The sequence below is a fragment of the Leopardus geoffroyi genome, chromosome C3 (genome assembly GCF_018350155.1).
Source record: "Leopardus geoffroyi isolate Oge1 chromosome C3, O.geoffroyi_Oge1_pat1.0, whole genome shotgun sequence".
Taxonomy (NCBI): domain Eukaryota; kingdom Metazoa; phylum Chordata; class Mammalia; order Carnivora; family Felidae; genus Leopardus; species Leopardus geoffroyi.
In genome coordinates this window covers 114705184-114723312 of record NC_059338.1, presented here as the reverse complement: position 1 = coordinate 114723312, position 18129 = coordinate 114705184, and the positions used below count along the sequence as shown (strand labels likewise).

The 18129-nt window shown below is 37.4% G+C and overlaps 1 long non-coding RNA gene across 1 annotated transcript in view; it reads left to right on the top strand.

Annotated features, from left to right (window-relative positions):
• The first annotated feature begins 1438 nt into the window (after nucleotides 1–1438).
• LOC123585784 overlaps nucleotides 1439–18129 on the top strand; it is a 39063-nt gene continuing 22372 nt past the window's right edge. The window contains exons 1-2 of the long non-coding RNA XR_006706424.1: nucleotides 1439–1794; nucleotides 13498–13576. This is a non-coding gene — a long non-coding RNA (uncharacterized LOC123585784). The remainder of the gene's footprint in view (nucleotides 1795–13497; nucleotides 13577–18129) is intronic.

Sequence of the window (18129 nt, the reverse complement as noted above, 5' to 3'; positions counted from 1 at the left end):
AGCAAATTAAAAATAAGGAGTACGGCAGGGAAAATAAAAGTTCCAATTTATTTTTTTTCTGTCATTGTAATACATTTGTATTCTCTCCTAAATGAATGAGATATTTAGCATGAAAAGATGTTCATGTGCAAATAGAATAGGTGGGTTAATTATACCACATTTCCTATCAATTCATTTTTTAATACTGACTACAGTGATTTAAGCTTTCAAAAAGCTAAGCGCTCACACAAATCATGTCTCCAGAGACTGTGTGCTTTGTGCTGATCAATAATTATTCTGTTAATTATGGAGATATAGGGAAAATTAGGCCATTTATAATTCTGCATGCATAAGAACAACTCTTCAAAGCTGAAAATACCTTTCTGTTTAGGTTGGCTTAATGCTTTGGAAGATGATTAGACCACATCCTCAATTAATCTTTTGGCAAGTACAATTTTCTTATTTTTCTACCAAGCTTATTTTGCTTTGGGAAGACTAAAAACTAAAAATCACTATCAGCCCAAATATATATTTTTTTCTCCTGTTGGGTTTCTACCAACCTTTAAGACCTTTTCTGTGAAGGGATCTTTGATTCATCGAGTATTTAGTGCAGGCATCTCTGGTGCAAAATATTGTAGAGGGTAAAAATACTTTTCATAAGAATGAAGCTTGTACAGAGAGCAGTCTCCAAGCCTGGGTTTGAACAGTCTTCTGGCCAAATAGGCTGTACCTGTTAGATTTGTGACCTGGTTTTAATTAAATTATCTGAGACCATCTCTTTCTTGGTAAAATGGGACTCATCATATCCGTCTCACAAAAAGCTATGAGAATTTAAAAATAATATATATTTCTATAGGTCTGATGCTATGTCTGGAATACAGTGAGTGAGTACACTTATAACAATAAGTGTTAGTTTCCTTCCTAAATATTCTGCATACTTTCCCTCTCCCTAGATAATGTCATTCTTTTTTTTGAAATTTTTTAATGTTTATTTATTTTTGAGACAGAGAGAGAGAGAGGTGAGGGGAGCAGAGAGAGAGGGAGACACAGAATCTGAAGCAGGCTCTAGGCTCTGAGCTGTGAGCACAGAGCCCGACCCGGGGCTCGAACCCAAGAACCGTGAGATCATGACCTGAGCTGAAGTCAGACACTCAACCGACTGAGCCACCCAGGCACCCCTGATAATGTCATTCTTTTATATTTGTTCTTCAATACCACTGAGCTCCCTCTGTACCTTTCTCACGGTCTTCCTATATTTTTCAACATCAGAATAATTGACTGCCATTGGCAGTCATTGTGGAGAGAAAAATCTCTCTAGCTCACTCATATTATACTTTGACATTGACTTTATTCATTCAAAGTATTTATTGAGGCTCTGTGTTCCAAGCACTCTTCCGATGGGTCCAAAGTTCTCCTAAAACAGACAAGATGTTTTCTCACTCAATTAGAAAGGTGTTTCAAGAACCAGCTACTAAGTGTATATGACATGCCAAGTTTGTTCTAGCAGTGAGAATACAACAGGGGACAAACAAGTCTTTGCCCTCATGAAACTGAAAAATTAGCAAAGACCAACCGATCGATTAACAGCCAATGCTAAAATACGCCGTGTAGCGATAAGAACTTGGAAGACAAATAAAGCAGGGTGAGGGCAGTAGGGATGGCACGTGAAAACACGACTCTTAGGCAGAAAGCAGAATGAACAGGGGGAGTAAGCACCCGGAGCGTCGGCACGACGAGAGGCTGTGGCCAGTGGAGAGGCCAAGTGCCATGACGAAATGCCAGGACACGGCTGGTGCGGTGACGGTGGAAAGAAGGGTGAGTAAGGAGCACAATGAGGACTGAGAGGCAGTGGGGCCAGTTCCCATTGGGCCGTGTGAACCAACATGAGCACTCTTCATCTTGTGAGAGATGAGGGGCGTTTCTGACTTATTTTCTAAGGAGCCCTCTGGCTGCCTGGTGGAAGAAGGTCTGCAAGAAGGAGGCATGGAAGCAGAGAGGTGGCTCTCGGGGAACAGAACTGTGGCTCTGCTTTAGTAGTGTTGAAAGAAATGAGGAGGGGGCAGGTTCTGAATATATTTTCAAGATGGAGACAAATGGGATTTGCTGAAAATTGTAGATGGAGGGTGAGAGGAAGACAGAAGGCAGGGATGCCTTCAAGGGTTTTAATTTGAGCAATTGGAGAAAATCCCTTGCAGAGTGTAAACTCTGGTGGGGGAGGAAGGCACTGAACAAGTAAACCTACTGGAATGGCATTGACTAACCTGATGGGTGGTGGTGAAGGTGGGTCAGGCGGCCAGCGACACTTCTACAGGAAGTAGTATTTAGTCTGGGACCTGAAGGATGAGTGAGAGGTAGCGGGGGGAAGAGGAGAGTCTTCAGGGGGAGGGGAGGCAGTGGAGGGCACAGATGTCAACATATGCAGAGACCCTGACACAGACAAGAGCTCTATAACCATCTGACTGTAGAGTAGACTCAAGGGGGACCTAGCCTGGTTTGTTCATTTGTATCTCTTCTACCGACGCACAACTTTTGCCCAAGTCCACGTATACCAAAGGTCTTTTGTTTGTTTGTTTCTCATTCAGCAAAATTCCAGTTTTAGCTTCTGGTTGTATAGCTGTCTTATGTTAAAAACCAGTAATTTTTACTTTGAGAAATTAAAAACAAATAAAGTTCAGAAAACAATAAAACACTCGCATGCCCATCATGCAGAATCAATAGCTAGTAACTAAATTGGTTTCCAGTCTGTTTTATTTTTAAGTTGTAATATTTTTTTTTTTAGGATGTTAAAGATGTAAGTAGAATTAACATATAATGCTATATTCGTTTCAGGCATACTGTATAATGATTCAACAAGTCTATAAATTACTCAGTCCTCATCAAGATCCATATACTCTTAATCTCCTTTGTCTATTTTACCCATCCCACCCCTGTCATCCTGGCAACCACCGGTTTGTTTTCTGTATTTAAGCTTGTTTTTTTTTTTTTTTTTTTGTTTATCTCCATTTGTTTGTTTTGTTTCTTACATTGATTTCTTGGTTTACTCTTTATTTATTGACTTCTTAATATAGAATCTGTTTCTTTTTTTTTTTTTAATTTTTTTAACGTTTATTTATTTTTGAGACAGAGAGAGACAGAGCATGAACGGGGGAGGGTCACACAGAGAGAGAGACACAGAATCTGAAACAGGCTCCAGGCTCTGAGCTGTCAGCACAGAACCCGACGCGGGGCTCGAACCCACGGACCGTGAGATCATGACCTGAGCTGAAGTCGGACGCTTAACTGACCGAGCCACCCAGGCACCCCTAGAATCTGTTTCTTAATATAGAATCAGTTTTCTCTCCTTATGCTTGCCACACATAGATCCATTCTGTTCCCCCATGGACATTTGTCATTTAATATTTTTACTGTTATGATTCTAATGCTATTCACAACTGACCATAGGGTAAATCATATGTATTTTTCCTTTCCTGTACACTTTTGCTTTCCCTGAAGTTAATAACTACCCTTTTGTTTTGATTGTTTGCCTGATTTTTTTGTATATTTAATCACAAATCTGATCGCAGACTCTCATCCTGTTGCCCGAACTCATGGTTCAGGCACTTCAGATATTCTATCCATTTAATTTTCTGCTGGAATGACATCGGAGACCTTGGCCTGCTTCAGTCCTGGCTGGGGGTGTCCGCGTCTCGTGTAGAAGTGGTCTTCTGGGACCTCCTTCCACCACTATCCTAGGAGTTCCTTTCTCCTCCCTCCTCCTGTGAGTACCTGTCTCCCTGAACCTGATGTCCTCTTTGCTTTTGTTGTTGTTGCTGTTGTTGTTGTTTTACTCCCTCGTTTGGATACTGCTAATCCTTAGTAGCACAGTGAGAAAGAAGGCACGAGCATCACATTTTTGATACCTTCTATGCTTTATTCTAGCCATATGCTTGTTCCAGTTATCTGGGTGCCTCTTGCTATGCTGGAGGCTCTGTGAGGGCAGGGACTCTCCATTCTTCTTAGTGGTCCCCCGGGGCCAAGCCCAGCTCAACAATTAAGTATAAGCACAAATTGGTGAAGTTTGTAACATGCACGCTGGGTCCATCAGTATCATATGTTTGAAAACAAGTTGTGAAACTTAAATTATCATAGAGGCATTTCCAAATACTTGTACACATGGCATCGGGTTGACCAACTATACGGATACTTGAGCTTTTTGGCATTCATGTGGATGTTTGATGTTTAATAGTCCTCTAGGCCCATTGTCAGATTTTATTTTGGGGTTGATAATTTCCATTTAGGTGCGTCTAATATATATCAATATATCTACACATATCTATATCTAAAATTAAAAAATAAAAATAGATATATAAAATAAACACATAAGGGGTGCCTGGGTGGCTCAGTCAGTTAAGCTTCCGACTTCAGCTCAGGTCATGATCTCATGGTTCATGAGTTCAAGCCCTGCGTCGGGCTCTGTGCTGACAGCTTAGTGCCTGGAGCCTGCTTCAGATTTTCTCTCTCTCTCTCTCTCTCTCTCTGCCTCTTTTCCACTCATGCTCTCCCTCAAAAATAAGTATTAAAAAGAATAAAAAATAAAATAAAATAAACAAACAAAATGTAATTACATATATGCAATTAATATATAAAAATATAAATACAAAATATGTTACATAAAATTATATCATATAATGTAATTATATAATATTAATACAATATAAAAAATATATGCAATTTTATATATGCAATTTTATATAAATGAATCAATGCCATTTTTGTTACTTTTTTACTGTTTTATTGTGGTAAAAAATATATATATGACAAAATTTGCATCTAATACTATTTTGAAGATCAGTCTTTAATGTGGAAGTTCATGAATCTATGACTACCTGTGTCTGATAGGACTAATGAAGAACTCAGACTGAAATTCACAGGGCAATAACGGGGAAAAGATCTGCGCTTTTAAGACTTTAGATAGTTTTTTCCGATGTAAAGTCAGTATAAATCTGTGTTGCATAAAGTAATTGCATATGGTCAGGATGGGATACTACTAGATAAGAGTTCAAGCAATTGTATATGTTATATGTTACAAACTGAATAGAATTGTAATAGTAACCAAAAATGATTGGGCTATTAGTATCTGCTGACACAATGCTAAGTGTTTTACATATATTAAGTTTTTTTGCAAAAAAAATTAGTTCTCATACAAATAGTGAATTAAATAGTACTGTTTTCCCCCCTTTTTATATATGTGGCATTAGGCAAAAAGTACAAAGTTATGTAATATTAACTGGTCTGGCCAGGAGGTGAACCAAGGCAGTCACTCTAGAAACTGGACTCCTCACGGCTAGGCCCTCCTGTCCATACTGGAATCAATCTTCGCACTTTTGGAACGAGAACTTGATTTAGATTCAGAGTGTATTCGGTTTATTATTCAATTTAGAGTTGAGTTCCTATCTCAGCTGTATCACTTGCTAACTTTTTAAACTTGGCTTCAATCCACATGACCTCACGCCAAAGGAACAGGGACAAATAATATCGACTTATGCTGAAAATTACATGTGGCAGTAAAGGATAGCCCGTTGCTTCTTTCCCTTAGGACTTTGAAATTCATCTCAGCATAAAAGATATTGTTCTATACCCAAGCACTAGTACATCTAGGAAGACAGTATTTGTAATAAGAATTGACCATCAAAATCAGGAGAGCACCCCTGTCCTTTCAAAACTAGCATATATTAACTTTTTGCAGGAGTCGAGAGATATAAGATTCACAGACATCCAATTAACAGTCTAACAGGACAGAAACAGTTACAAAATTAATTACCTATGATTATCACACAAAAGGAGGTGATTACATTACTTGAGTGACAAAAAGGAAAGTGTTCAGCGAAGACAAAAAAGCACCAGTGGTATAAACTGATAAAAACAAGGTTACCCATGGTTCACGTAGAAATAGCACGCTTTAGTTTCTGTTTTCACAGTAACATTAAAATAACGTGTTTTCCATTTTCTTAGGCATCAGTACATCTTTTCAAGGAACATATAGTTATCATTAAACCTTTGTTTTGCTTTTCCCTCGCCACATTTTATAAACATCCATCACTAGAGAAAAGTATAAAAGAAACAATCTAGTGGCAGCTGAATCACATCAGAGGCATAATTAATATCTTCCCAACTCCTGCTAGGCCATTCAGATTCAGCTTAAAACCCTTTTCCTCACAAGCTTTGTTTAGCCTCCTTGATTATTAGGTGCCTCGTAAAATTATGCTCTCGGAGCACCCTGTATTTCCAGAGGAATTAAAATCATATACAGTTGCTCGCTTAATGTTTTGTCATACGGCCTGGAAGCTTGCTCCATAACCATGCGCCATATTGACTTAGTCAATGCCCTGGCCGGTGCCTGGCATTCCGAACACGCTAAAAACTTACTTCTGTACTTGACACTTTACGCTAATTTGGTGTACACCTTTTCTTGCCTCCGTCTCCTTTCCCCACTAACCTCCAGACCCTCACATAGAGCACTTACTCTTAATACTCTTCAAAAAAACAAAAGGGAGAGAATAAATCAGGAAAAGCTTTCATCTTTAGACACTGCCTCATCACTGACACAGTACCTTCCTCAAAAACATGTCACCTCCAAGCAAGTTTCTCGTCACTATATCACATTTACCAAGGGTCAGTCACGGTAAGAAGTCTATCATTGCTGTCAGCTTTTTATATTGTATTTTGTAAGTCTAGTACTCCAGAGGTTTCTTCATAGTATTTTCTCTGTAAATAAAGTGCATGGTCACTTGGTGGCCCATGTGACTTGGTTATTTTTTTCATTGGGTCCCTACTGATACTTGAAGGTAAATAAAGATATGGAATTCAGACTTGTGGCAAAGTCATACAGTAAAGAAATAATTAGAAAAAATGTTAAAATTTCTTTGCTCCCTCTTTAGCAAGGGAGAAATTAAAGAGTTGTCTGCCTTTGTTTTTGCCACTTTCTTCCCTCTCATTTTCTCTTGAGCTTGTTTTCATCAGGCTGTTATCCATTTCACTCCAATTCAAGAACTCTTGTCAAATCACTAATGACTTCTGGCATTACCAGATTCTGCGTTCAATTCTCAGTCTTTATTTTACCTGAACTTCTTGGGCTGTGGCACAAATAATTCCTGAACCACTCTCTTTACCTAGCTTTGGGCCACCCCTAAGATATGGCGAACAGACCCCTTTTGGACCTCATTCTTATGTACAAGGTCTATTTGCCCAAGTGCCTAACTTTTCTACTTACAGATTATGTTCAAAACTGAACTCATGGTTTTCTCCCTGAAGTCTGCTCCTCTGTTGTGCTCTCCACCTCAGTTAGTCACAAACCTCAGAGTCACCCTTTGCTCCTCTCTTTTTTATTTAACCTTATCTCAGCAAAGCCTGTTGTGTCTATTTGCAACATCTGTTTTTTGAATGTATTCTTTGATGACTACTTCCAGAATGCTCCTTGGTCCACACCAATGTCCTCTCTTATGCAAGGCTGTAGTCACTTCCTAACCGGTCCTAATCCCCCTTGCTTCACCCACTACCCACCCCCACCTCCCCAGTCTATTCTCACAGCAACCAGAATGATCCTTTAAACGTATACCTCACATTTTACTCCCGATTCAAAAATATTGTCATGGCTTCCTCCGAATAAAATCCAAGTGCTAACAATGACTTAGAAGGCCCTGTGTGATCTGACATCTATCTAGCATTCTGACCTAAATTGTACGACTCTCATTGTTCTTCTTGTTTCGGACACATCAGACTCGCTCACATCTCAAAGCCTTCACATTTGTTCTTTCTGCTGGAATGCTCAGCTATTCCGAGGGCCCACTCTCTCACTTCATTTAGATCCCTGCTCAAACATTACTTTCACATCTAAAATAGCATCTACTTGTCATTCTCTAGCCCCTCAGCAGCTTTAATCATCTTCACAGTATTTATTAATGCTTGACACTATGTTATTCTTTCTAATATGTTTGTTTGATGGTTGCCCATTTCCCCAATTAAATGTCAGCCCCATGACAGCAAAGGTTTTATTTTGTTCCCTGCATCCTCAGTGCCTAGAACAGAGTCTTGCAACAGAGTAGGTACCAAATAGTATTTATTGAATGCATAGATGAAGAAATATATAGAATGCTAGGAGTGGTGGTCATGTAATACACTTAAAGTACTGAAGAAATTGTCAGTGTTTTCAGACCTATTCTGAGTGTCTATTATCTGTGACACTGTGCTGAGCAATAAAGCATGAAAAAAGATTCCTGTCCTCTGAGTTCTCATGGAGTCCATAGTGGTAAATATGGAAACATACCAGTCACTTTAGAAACAGGGACACAGTGTTCCCATTGAGATTTCTTATACTGGCCTTTCAGTTTTGTCCCGTTGGTCATACTGGAATTACAGATCTTCAAGATTCATTGGTCCCCTCATAGTCAACCAGGATGAAACCAGTCATTTGATTTCGTCCCCAGATGAAAGCAATTCCACTTAAGGGTCCCCTTGTGATTCCATTCAGGGTGGAGGCCGTGTCTAAAAAAATAAAGCCTTTGGAATATATCTGAGTTGTGCCAATAGTTCAGGTAGTCTTAAAACTTGATTTATTTATAAGCATTTTCTTTAGAAACAGATTTATTCACATCCATTTACTCTGCTATCATAGGGTTAATAGGTGTCAAGATATTTATCTTAAATAGAGATTAAAAAATGGTCAGGCAAATGCTTCCATATAACATCTACGTAAGGATAGTTTATATAATTGTCACACCTACTGTCTTAGTCATTTTGGGCTGTTCTAACAAATATCAGTCTGGGTGGCCTACAAATCAGAAATTTATTTCTCATAGTTCTAGAGGCTGAGAGAAGTTCAAGATCAAGATGACAGTTGATTTGCTTCCTTGTAAGGACTCTTCCTGCCTTGCAGATGTCTGTCTTCTCGCTGTGTCCTCATATGGCATTTGCTCAATGCATGCCACCTAAGGGATGCGGAAAGGGTAGAGAGAGAGACAGAAAGAGAAAAAGGAAGAGAGAGAGGCAGAAGGAGAGAAAGGAAGAGAGAGAGGCAGAAGGAGAGGGAGAGGGAGAGAGAGATCTTCCTCTTCTTGTAAGGTCAATAATCCCATCACAAAGGTCCCAACTTTATGACCTATTCTCACCTTAATTACCTTCCAAAGGCCCCATCTCCAAACACCATCACATTGGGGGTTAAGGACTCAACATGTGACTTTTGGAGGGACCCAGGCATTCAGTCCATAACATCATTTAGCACAATAAATAATGTTTATTGTACTAAGTAGAAATTACAGGTGTGCTGGTTGATGGGGAAGAGGCAGGAAGACAGGATCTGGAGACCCAAGAATTGCTGGGAATAGTGAGGGTTGAGGTCTGTCTAGGCTCCATAGGTTCAGAGCCCAGGGAAAGGATTCTAGAGTGGTCTAGCACAGGAAATCATGATAAGGCAGAGGGTAAGAATTCAGAGAGATAGCAGATAGCAGCACAGAAGACAAAAGGAGATGTGTTTTTGAAGCAAAGGTAATTAGTACCTGATGCAGCATAACCTTTATATGCAGCCTGCCTGCAGGCAGGGAAGTCCGTCCTCCAAGCGGCCAGTTGGGTTCCTGAGAGTAGAAGCTACTAAGTCACATAAAGGATGAGTTGTACATTACACTGGCTGGAGTGCAGGTCTGGGAACAGAAGTAAGGGCAAAAATGGACAGTTCTTACCTATGCTATAGCTGACTAGATAGCAGTTTATTTATTATGTTTTCAAGCAACACCCATACTCTCAAATTCCACCAGCATCTCAAACATCCCAGCCATTAACCCCGAGCCTAAAACTATCTCGTAGGGAAAAACACTATGCTCAAGACCCAGGAATCAGGGGAAGGAAAAGATTTATGATGTGTCTCCTCTTTTCTTATTTCTTTTGACTTATTAATAAACTATAGAGAAAATTGGCCTCATCTTTGTCTATTCTACAACTCCTGCAGATTAGGAATGTGGTTTTAAGCAAACTATTAATTTTAACACAATTATATTTCAATAAAGCATTCTTGATTTCCCATGGAGTTTATTACAGTGGGGGGTTTACTTGAATTAAAAATAGTTTTGTGGCACCATTTGTCGCACTTTATAGTAGACTGAATTACACAATAGCAAGCAAACAGAGTGAGAGAGATCTGAAAAGTAATTTATCCACTCCGTGTTTGAATTCCTTCTGTAGTATCCTTGTCGCATTCTTCCCCATCCTGTGCTTGAACACCTCCAATAATAGAGAACTCACTGTCTTCAAGGGCAGTTCATTTCATTTTTTGGACAGTCCTGAATTTTACCAAGTTCTTTCTTATCCTGAGCCAAAATTTATCTGGAGCATTGGCCTAAAGTCAGTCCTGCCTCATGTCAGAGGTGCTAACATCACCCTAAGTGCTAACTTGGATGTGCTTTTCTCCTACTCAGCTGCTTCCTCAATTTCCCAGTTTTCCTTTATTTTTGCGTTAAAGAAAAAAAATGAGATGGAATTTTTGGACTATTTAGAAATGAATGATACTGATAGTATAAGCTGTGCCCTAAGATAATATAAATCATACACTAAGAGTTACTTGGGAAAATAAAAAGCCTTAAATGAATTTATTATTAAAAGGCATAGATCAAAAATACATGGGTTAAGTATTAGACTCAGGAAACTAGATAAAATCTAACAAAATATATCTAAGCAAGTAGAAGACAGAAATGAATGAAGATAAAAACAGAAATTAGTGACATAGAAAACAAAATGAATATTAGATTTGATCAATAATATCAGAGCTTTTTCTTAGATCAATACAATAGAAAGCAAAATCTTTTTGTAGGCGTGTTAAAAGATAATGAGAGTGTGTGTGAGAGAAAACACAAGAGACATTAGTTAAAGACCGATAAGAGTTAGTATATTGTATGATTGGAGGAACGATTATAGAAAAAATGAAATGGTTAATCAAATATCTAATACTTAAATAAATAACAGATCTTTATAAATGTTACCTGGCCGTCACATCAAAGATGTGTTATATTATTTAAATTCTAAAGGGGCACCTGAATGACTCTGTCAGTTCAGTATCTGGCTTCAGCTTAGGTCATGATCTCCCATATTGGGAGTTCAAGCCTCACATCAGGCTGGCTGCTGTCAGCCTGTCCCCCTCTCTTTGTTGCTCCCCTGCATGCACTCTCCCAAAAATAAATATTAAAAAAATTTTTTTAAGTAAAAAAACCCTAAATTCTAAAGACTTAGAAGAGCATTGGAAAATATGGAAACCTGGCTAATAGATTCCATGTACATTACATAATCCTGACAAAGTCTAGATAAGGATAGTTCAGTTAAAGATCAATATCCTTATTATTATAGAGGCAGAAATATTGAATAAAATTAATTAAATGCAGCAGTATATTAAAAGACTTAACATTATGATCAAGTAGAACATATTTCTAGAATATAAGATTGTTGAATATGTGTAATAGACTATCCACATTAACAGAATGAAGAATGATATACATATTAGGTAAAAGGAAACAAAAGGCTAAATCTTAAAAGAAAAACAATAAAACCCTCTAAAAGTATTATTTTTATGAACTTTGCAGAGAAAGGTACAACTTTGTAAGACACAAAACCCAGGAGATAAAAAAAGAAAATATTCATAGATGTAAGTAAGCACAATTTAAGATCACTAATCATTAGGGAAATGCAAATCAAAGCCACAATGAAATATCACTTTACATGAATCAGACTGGCTTTATCAAAAAAGAGAAATAATGGTGAGAATGTGGAGGAAAGGAAACCCTTGTGCCCTGTTGGTGGGAATGTAAATTGGTGAAAAACGGTATGGAGGTTCCTCAAAAAAAATTAAAAATAGAACTGCCATGTGATTCAGCAATTCTATGTCTGGGTATTTATTCAGAGAAAATGAAAACACCAATTTGAGGAGGTTTATGCACCCCTATGTTTATTGCAGCATTATTTACAATAGCCAAGATATGGAAGCAACCTAAGGGTCTATCAGTAGATGAATGGATGAAGAAGATGTGGTGTGTGTATATATATATATTATACACACACACACACACACACACACACACACACACACACACACTGGAATGTTATTCAGTCACAAAAATAGTGAAATCTTGCCATTTGCCACAACATGAATGGACAAGAGAGTATTATGCGAAGTCAGACAGACAGGAAAAGGCATATTCCATATGGTTGTAATTATATGTGGGATCTAAAAAACAAAACAAACAAGCAAACAAACAAAGCAAAACAGAAGCAGACTCATAGATACAGGAAACAAACTGTTGGCTACCAGAGCAGGGACGATTGGGTGGGGGGTGGGGGATGGGGTGGATGAAATAACTGAAGAGGATTAGGAAGAACAGCCTTTCAATTATAAAATAAATGAGTCATGAGAATGTGAGGTACAAGATAGGGACTATGGTCAATAATATGGTAATAACTTTGTATGATGACAGACAGTAGCTAGACTTATTATGGAGATCATTTCATAATCTGAAAGAGTACTGAATCACTGTGGTGTACACCTGAAACCAATAGGATACTGATGTCAATTATACTTTATTAAGAGTAATTAAAAAACCAACGTTTTATATATGTTGACCTTGGATCCAGTGATTTTGCGAAACTTACTCAATGATTCTGAAATTACCTTTTGGCATTTTTAGATCTTCTGTGATAAAGCAGTATGATTCTTTTCTTCCCCACCACATAAAAATAAATCTTTTGCAAGAGTTGTGTAATAGATCAAGAGAAAACATTTTTCCAACTTATACAAGGGGCAAGGTTAGTGTCCATAATATATAAAGAACATTTATGAATCAATAAGAAAAAATAACCAAAATTGGTTAACTGAGAATTTATGTAGAAATAAACACTACATATGTATTATAAACACATAAAAAGTTGCTCAAGCTCAGTGGAAACCAAGGAAATATAAATTAAAGTAACACTTTTGCAGGTATACTTTCTCATCCTTCGTAGGCATAGAGTTAACTGTTGTCAGAGCCTTGATATAATTGATAATTGTATGTGTCACTGGTAAGAGTTTATATTGGAACAACTGTAGATGCTTATATGTTCTTGACCTAGAAATTCCATCTCTAGAAATCTGTTGTGAAAAGATATTTCCACATGTACATAAACATTGCAGCATCGGTTACAGCAGAAAAATATAAGGCACAATATAAAGGTGAACAATGAAATAAATTGTGATTCCTCTGTACTATGGAAACTGATGCAATCGTTAAAAGTAATGAAATAGATAAATGGAGAGATGGATGGAATTATAACAACAACAAAGGATAGTATGCACATTATGTTCATATTAATGCCTAATATACATGCAAATGTACACAAAATAACTGGAAGGATATCAATTAATGTAGCGAATATTTAGTGAATACTTACATGTACTGGTGATTGTTCTAAGGTACTGGTTTTATGGCAGTGACAAAAGAGGTGGATACCCACTACTTTGTTTATCTCTAGGGTACTGGACTGAGTACTGAAGAGGGACTTCCACTGTTATTCTACATGTTATTGGATTGTTTGAATTTCTTCTCGATTGGTATGTATTCATATGCTACTTTTATTTCTTTTTTTTCAATATATGAAATTTATTGTCAAATTGGTTTCCATACAACACCCAGGGCTCATCCCAAAAGGTGCCCTCCTCTATACCCATCACCCTCCCTTCCACCTCCCATCAACCCTCAGTTTGTTTTCAGTTTTTAAGGAGTCTAACATATAAGATAAAAAGAGATAAAAACTAAATTCACATGTAGTCCTTATCCATTTGAATCTTATAAGTCCATTGGCATGAAATTGAGTAATTTGGTAATTATTGATAATTACATATTTAGATACTTTTGCATTCACATTTGCTGATTTATCTACCAGCAAGGGACTAAAATAGTGTTTATACACATACTAAAATTTTTAGGGTTAATATGTAGATTGCTTTCATCTATACTATGAAGGGAAACAATTGCAGCCACATCTAGAAATTGCTATCTGAAAGGCCGTATGGTGTTAGCAAACTTCAAAGAAACTCTTCATTTCTTTAGCTAGGCCATATATGGCAGCCAAAAATATATATATATATATTTTGTGGGTGATACTTTAATTTGAGGAGGAAGAAAGAGCTTGCACAAGTAATTTGAGATAAATCATTTTAAGCAGATGCATATTCATTCAAAACAAGTAATTATACCTGTGTTTATACAACATTTATAATTTATCTAGTTTCTTTGAGAATGATGTGCTCTGTCTCAGTTTATAGACTTAGTTTTATAGCCAATATTCTGCAGAATATGGTGTAACTTGCACTTCTAAGGCCTTTCTGTTTCCTTGTGTCAGTCATTACTAATCTGAATTGTTGAAGTAGGTATAAATAAGTCTAAAGGAAAAGGGAAGTTCTTCTTTGTCCCTATTGAGTTTGAGGTAGTCAGTTCGTAGGCTCTAGAACTCAGAAAAGTGGCTAAGAGTTGATATAACAATTTGGGAGTCTCCGATACCAAAATGGTAGCTGAAGCCTGATCATGAACGCAACACATAGCCGAGGAAGATAGTCCGAGGAAGATAGCAGAACAAGTTGATGATGAAAGCTGGGGATGTTAGAAGAAGGTGCATCCAGTAAAAGACAGAATCAGGAAAGAGGGGTGTCACCGACAATAGGAAGGAACATTGAAGTTGGTATCTACCTCTATGTATCTTTTAGATTGTTTCCTTATCCTCTGAGTCATTACTTAGATACAAAAAGGTTCTGATGCAACTGTGCTAATCATATAACTGAGTCTCAACTCTTGGCTTATGTGCTTTGCTTGGTGGTATTTTATGATTCAATGAACTACTTGGTCAATTTGATAGCAACTGAAAATTAAAGAGGTTTAATTTACCTGTTTATGTAGTCACTTGAGTGTCCTACTTTTCTGTTGTTTTTTTTCTTTTAAGGATACCTGATGACTGTCACCTATCATATCTTCTAACTGAGCTATTCATTGTATACACATATCCTTCCTTAGTACAGATTTTGTGCTCTATTTGGCTGATGTCAAATTTTGGTTTGTATCATCTGCTTCCTAAGGAGATTAAAAAAAAAAATCCGGGGCGCCTGGGTGGCGCAGTCGGTTAAGCGTCCGACTTCAGCCAGGTCACGATCTCGCGGTCCGTGAGTTCGAGCCCCGCGTCAGGCTCTGGGCTGATGGCTCAGAGCCTGGAGCCTGTTTCCGATTCTGTGTCTCCCTCTCTCTCTGACCCTCCCCCGTTCATGCTCTGTCTCTCTCTGTCCCAAAAATAAATAAACGTTGAAAAAAAAATTAAAAAAAAAAAATCCTAACGTTAAATATGTTGCTAACATTGATATAACTAAATCAATAAAGGCACTAATATTTCCTGTATGCCATGCTGGTTTTAAAGGTGAGAAGAATTCGAAATGCTGATATGCTTCAGAATGGTAATATTAGGGGTGGTAGAATTATTCAGTTAAAATTAATTCAATTAGACACTTTTTTTTTTCAGAAAAGTGGGGTTATATTTTTTTTACAAGCTGATTTATGTGGTTTCAACAGAAATGATGAAATTAATCAAATGCTAAGTTTACTCTTTTTTTCATGCTACATAGATTCATTTGGTCTACAAAGGTTGTTTGGTTGAATTTACACAACTTTAGCAATGTGTGCATTAAAGCTGCATTTCCCCCGAATAAAGAGCTGATTTCTCAGGCCCTAAAACACACCAGGAGTTAAATACCACTTATCCAGTCAAATAAGAGGTATTTTTGAAGCATTACAAAAGGAGAGAATAGACAAATATTATGGTCCAATGATTCTGATAAATACAAACGATCCAAAACCTTCAATCCGAGAATCAAGTATAAGCAATGCCCAGTTTTCCTGAACTCCCTGGAGAAGAAATAATGGAAATAATTGTAATGCTGGAGAAAAGCTTAGCAGAAAGAGTCTAGCTAGGCTTCCTGTGCAAACTCTTGCAAAGACAAAAAAAAAAAAAAAAAATCGCCGAATCTCACACATGGTGAATGCTGGAAGTTCTGATTGCTTATCTGAGCTCTCCAACCTTTGGCTACCTGCCCACCTTCAGGGCAGACCCTGTCATCCTTGGCATGAAACAGAATGAGGTGATCTGAACCTAGGAGTCTATTTCTTCCCTAGATGCATGTGTACGATTCCTATTAATTTTAATGAGAATTATGTTTGCACATCGAGGCAGGATAAATCCCTTTGGGAGGAATCTTGCCCTTGGATGCGAACGCGTAATTTCCATTAAAGGGACAAAACCCCAGGGGAACCATACATGGGCGCCTGAGGGCAAGCTTTGACCCTCTGCATAAAAAACACTGCACAAATCACCGGGTCATCTTAAACTTGTAGATGCCAAAAACATAAGAGGTAAGTGAGCATTTATTTAAGCCTGAATTTTCTTATTCGGTTGCTGTGGATTTGTCAGAGATCTACCTTTAACGTGGGATAATATAAAGAGGAGAGGCCACCAAACAACAGACTCTAGTCAGAATCAAGATATTATTAAAGAACAGTAACCAACATAAGGTGAATAGTATTTTTTTCTTTTTAAGAAATAATACGATTGGAACGAAAGAGCGAATGAAAACTGTGTTCATGAAGAAAGTAACCTACTTCACATACTCTTGCTTCTAAAAGAGACGTTGAAGATTATGGACAATTTAAATCTTTTCATCAGTGAATCTGGTGTGAAAACTTTTTAAGTGGCCCTAATATATAATGAATAATCTCAGGGCAGAGATCTGTTTGAAGGAGATATGATTGATGGTCTATCATTCCTAATTCACTGTTTATACTGGTAGCGAGCCTACTGGGAAAATACCTCATTCATCAGGGTATTAGTGAATTCAACCAACGTATGGCACCTTCATTTTAACAAACTAAAGGAGAAAAGCTAAATGGGGGAAATTGACAACCATCTCTGATTCTATGATAATGCAATTAGGCTGCTCCTCTCCAGAGCTTTTGCTAATTCACAAAACAGCTTCAGTCGGCAGGTCATAAATATATGATCATTTTTCACACTTTGAAAAGTAATGATGCCTTGACATGAATCAATAAATCTTGGTGAAGTCCTTTATACTTTTTATGTTCAGCATGCAAGTCAGTTTTAAAACTCATGTGTATTAAATCTGACTTGCTATCCAGCCTGTGTTTACATAATCTAATTTAACAAAGTCTCAAATAAACGTGTAAATGAAGTGTTTATAGTAAGCACAAGGAAAGTTTCCCTTTCATTGAGAAAGTGTGATATGGTGCATCAAACTATTTTAATTTGCACCCTGAAATACCCATATTTGCAAATGTGCCACATACAGAGAGCTGTTGCTCTTAAAATTTGGTAGTTTCTATATTGAGCTTTGCATGTTATGCTCAATAGATGAATAAAAAAAATTCTACTGCATATGACACAGTGTGTAATACATTATTTATCTAAAATGGATCCATTGCAAAACATCCAGAAAGCATTAATAACCATCTTCCAGCCCCCCCCAAAAATGTTTGTTCATCTTTCTAAAACAATTGCATAAAAATGTGTGGCAAACATATATACATGTATTAAGTAGGAAACACTCACAGCAGCACAACATTTTTCTAACAATCATAGTTCTGCACGCTCTATGGGGAATAGGAAGATGGACAGGCTAATGAATACAGCAGGTAGCAAGCAGTTGAGGTTTGCTTAAGAATGAATTATCAAACAGCTACAAATTGCCAATTTAAAGAGGTTATACCATACAGTACATAGCATTTTATTTTTTATTCCTGGAATGGTTGACAATTTTCCTGGATGAAAACTGAAATGATACTAAATCATAAATGTACCTGCTGTGCTGTCATTCCCATTAAACTCCCCCTTTGTTTTGTTTATTCACTGTTCATGGTTGCAAAAAATGATGTGCTTTATCACTGGGGTGGACAAAGCAGCACTTTCATCAAAGACCTGGGTGACAATATATTTTTAAATTAAAAAGAAAACAATCGGCGCTTGGCTCGTGAGTCTTTCACAGTCATTTGGAATTGCTGATGAAAATAAATATTACGTAGAAAATTGTTTTTGAAGTGTTCATGCATTCTGCTT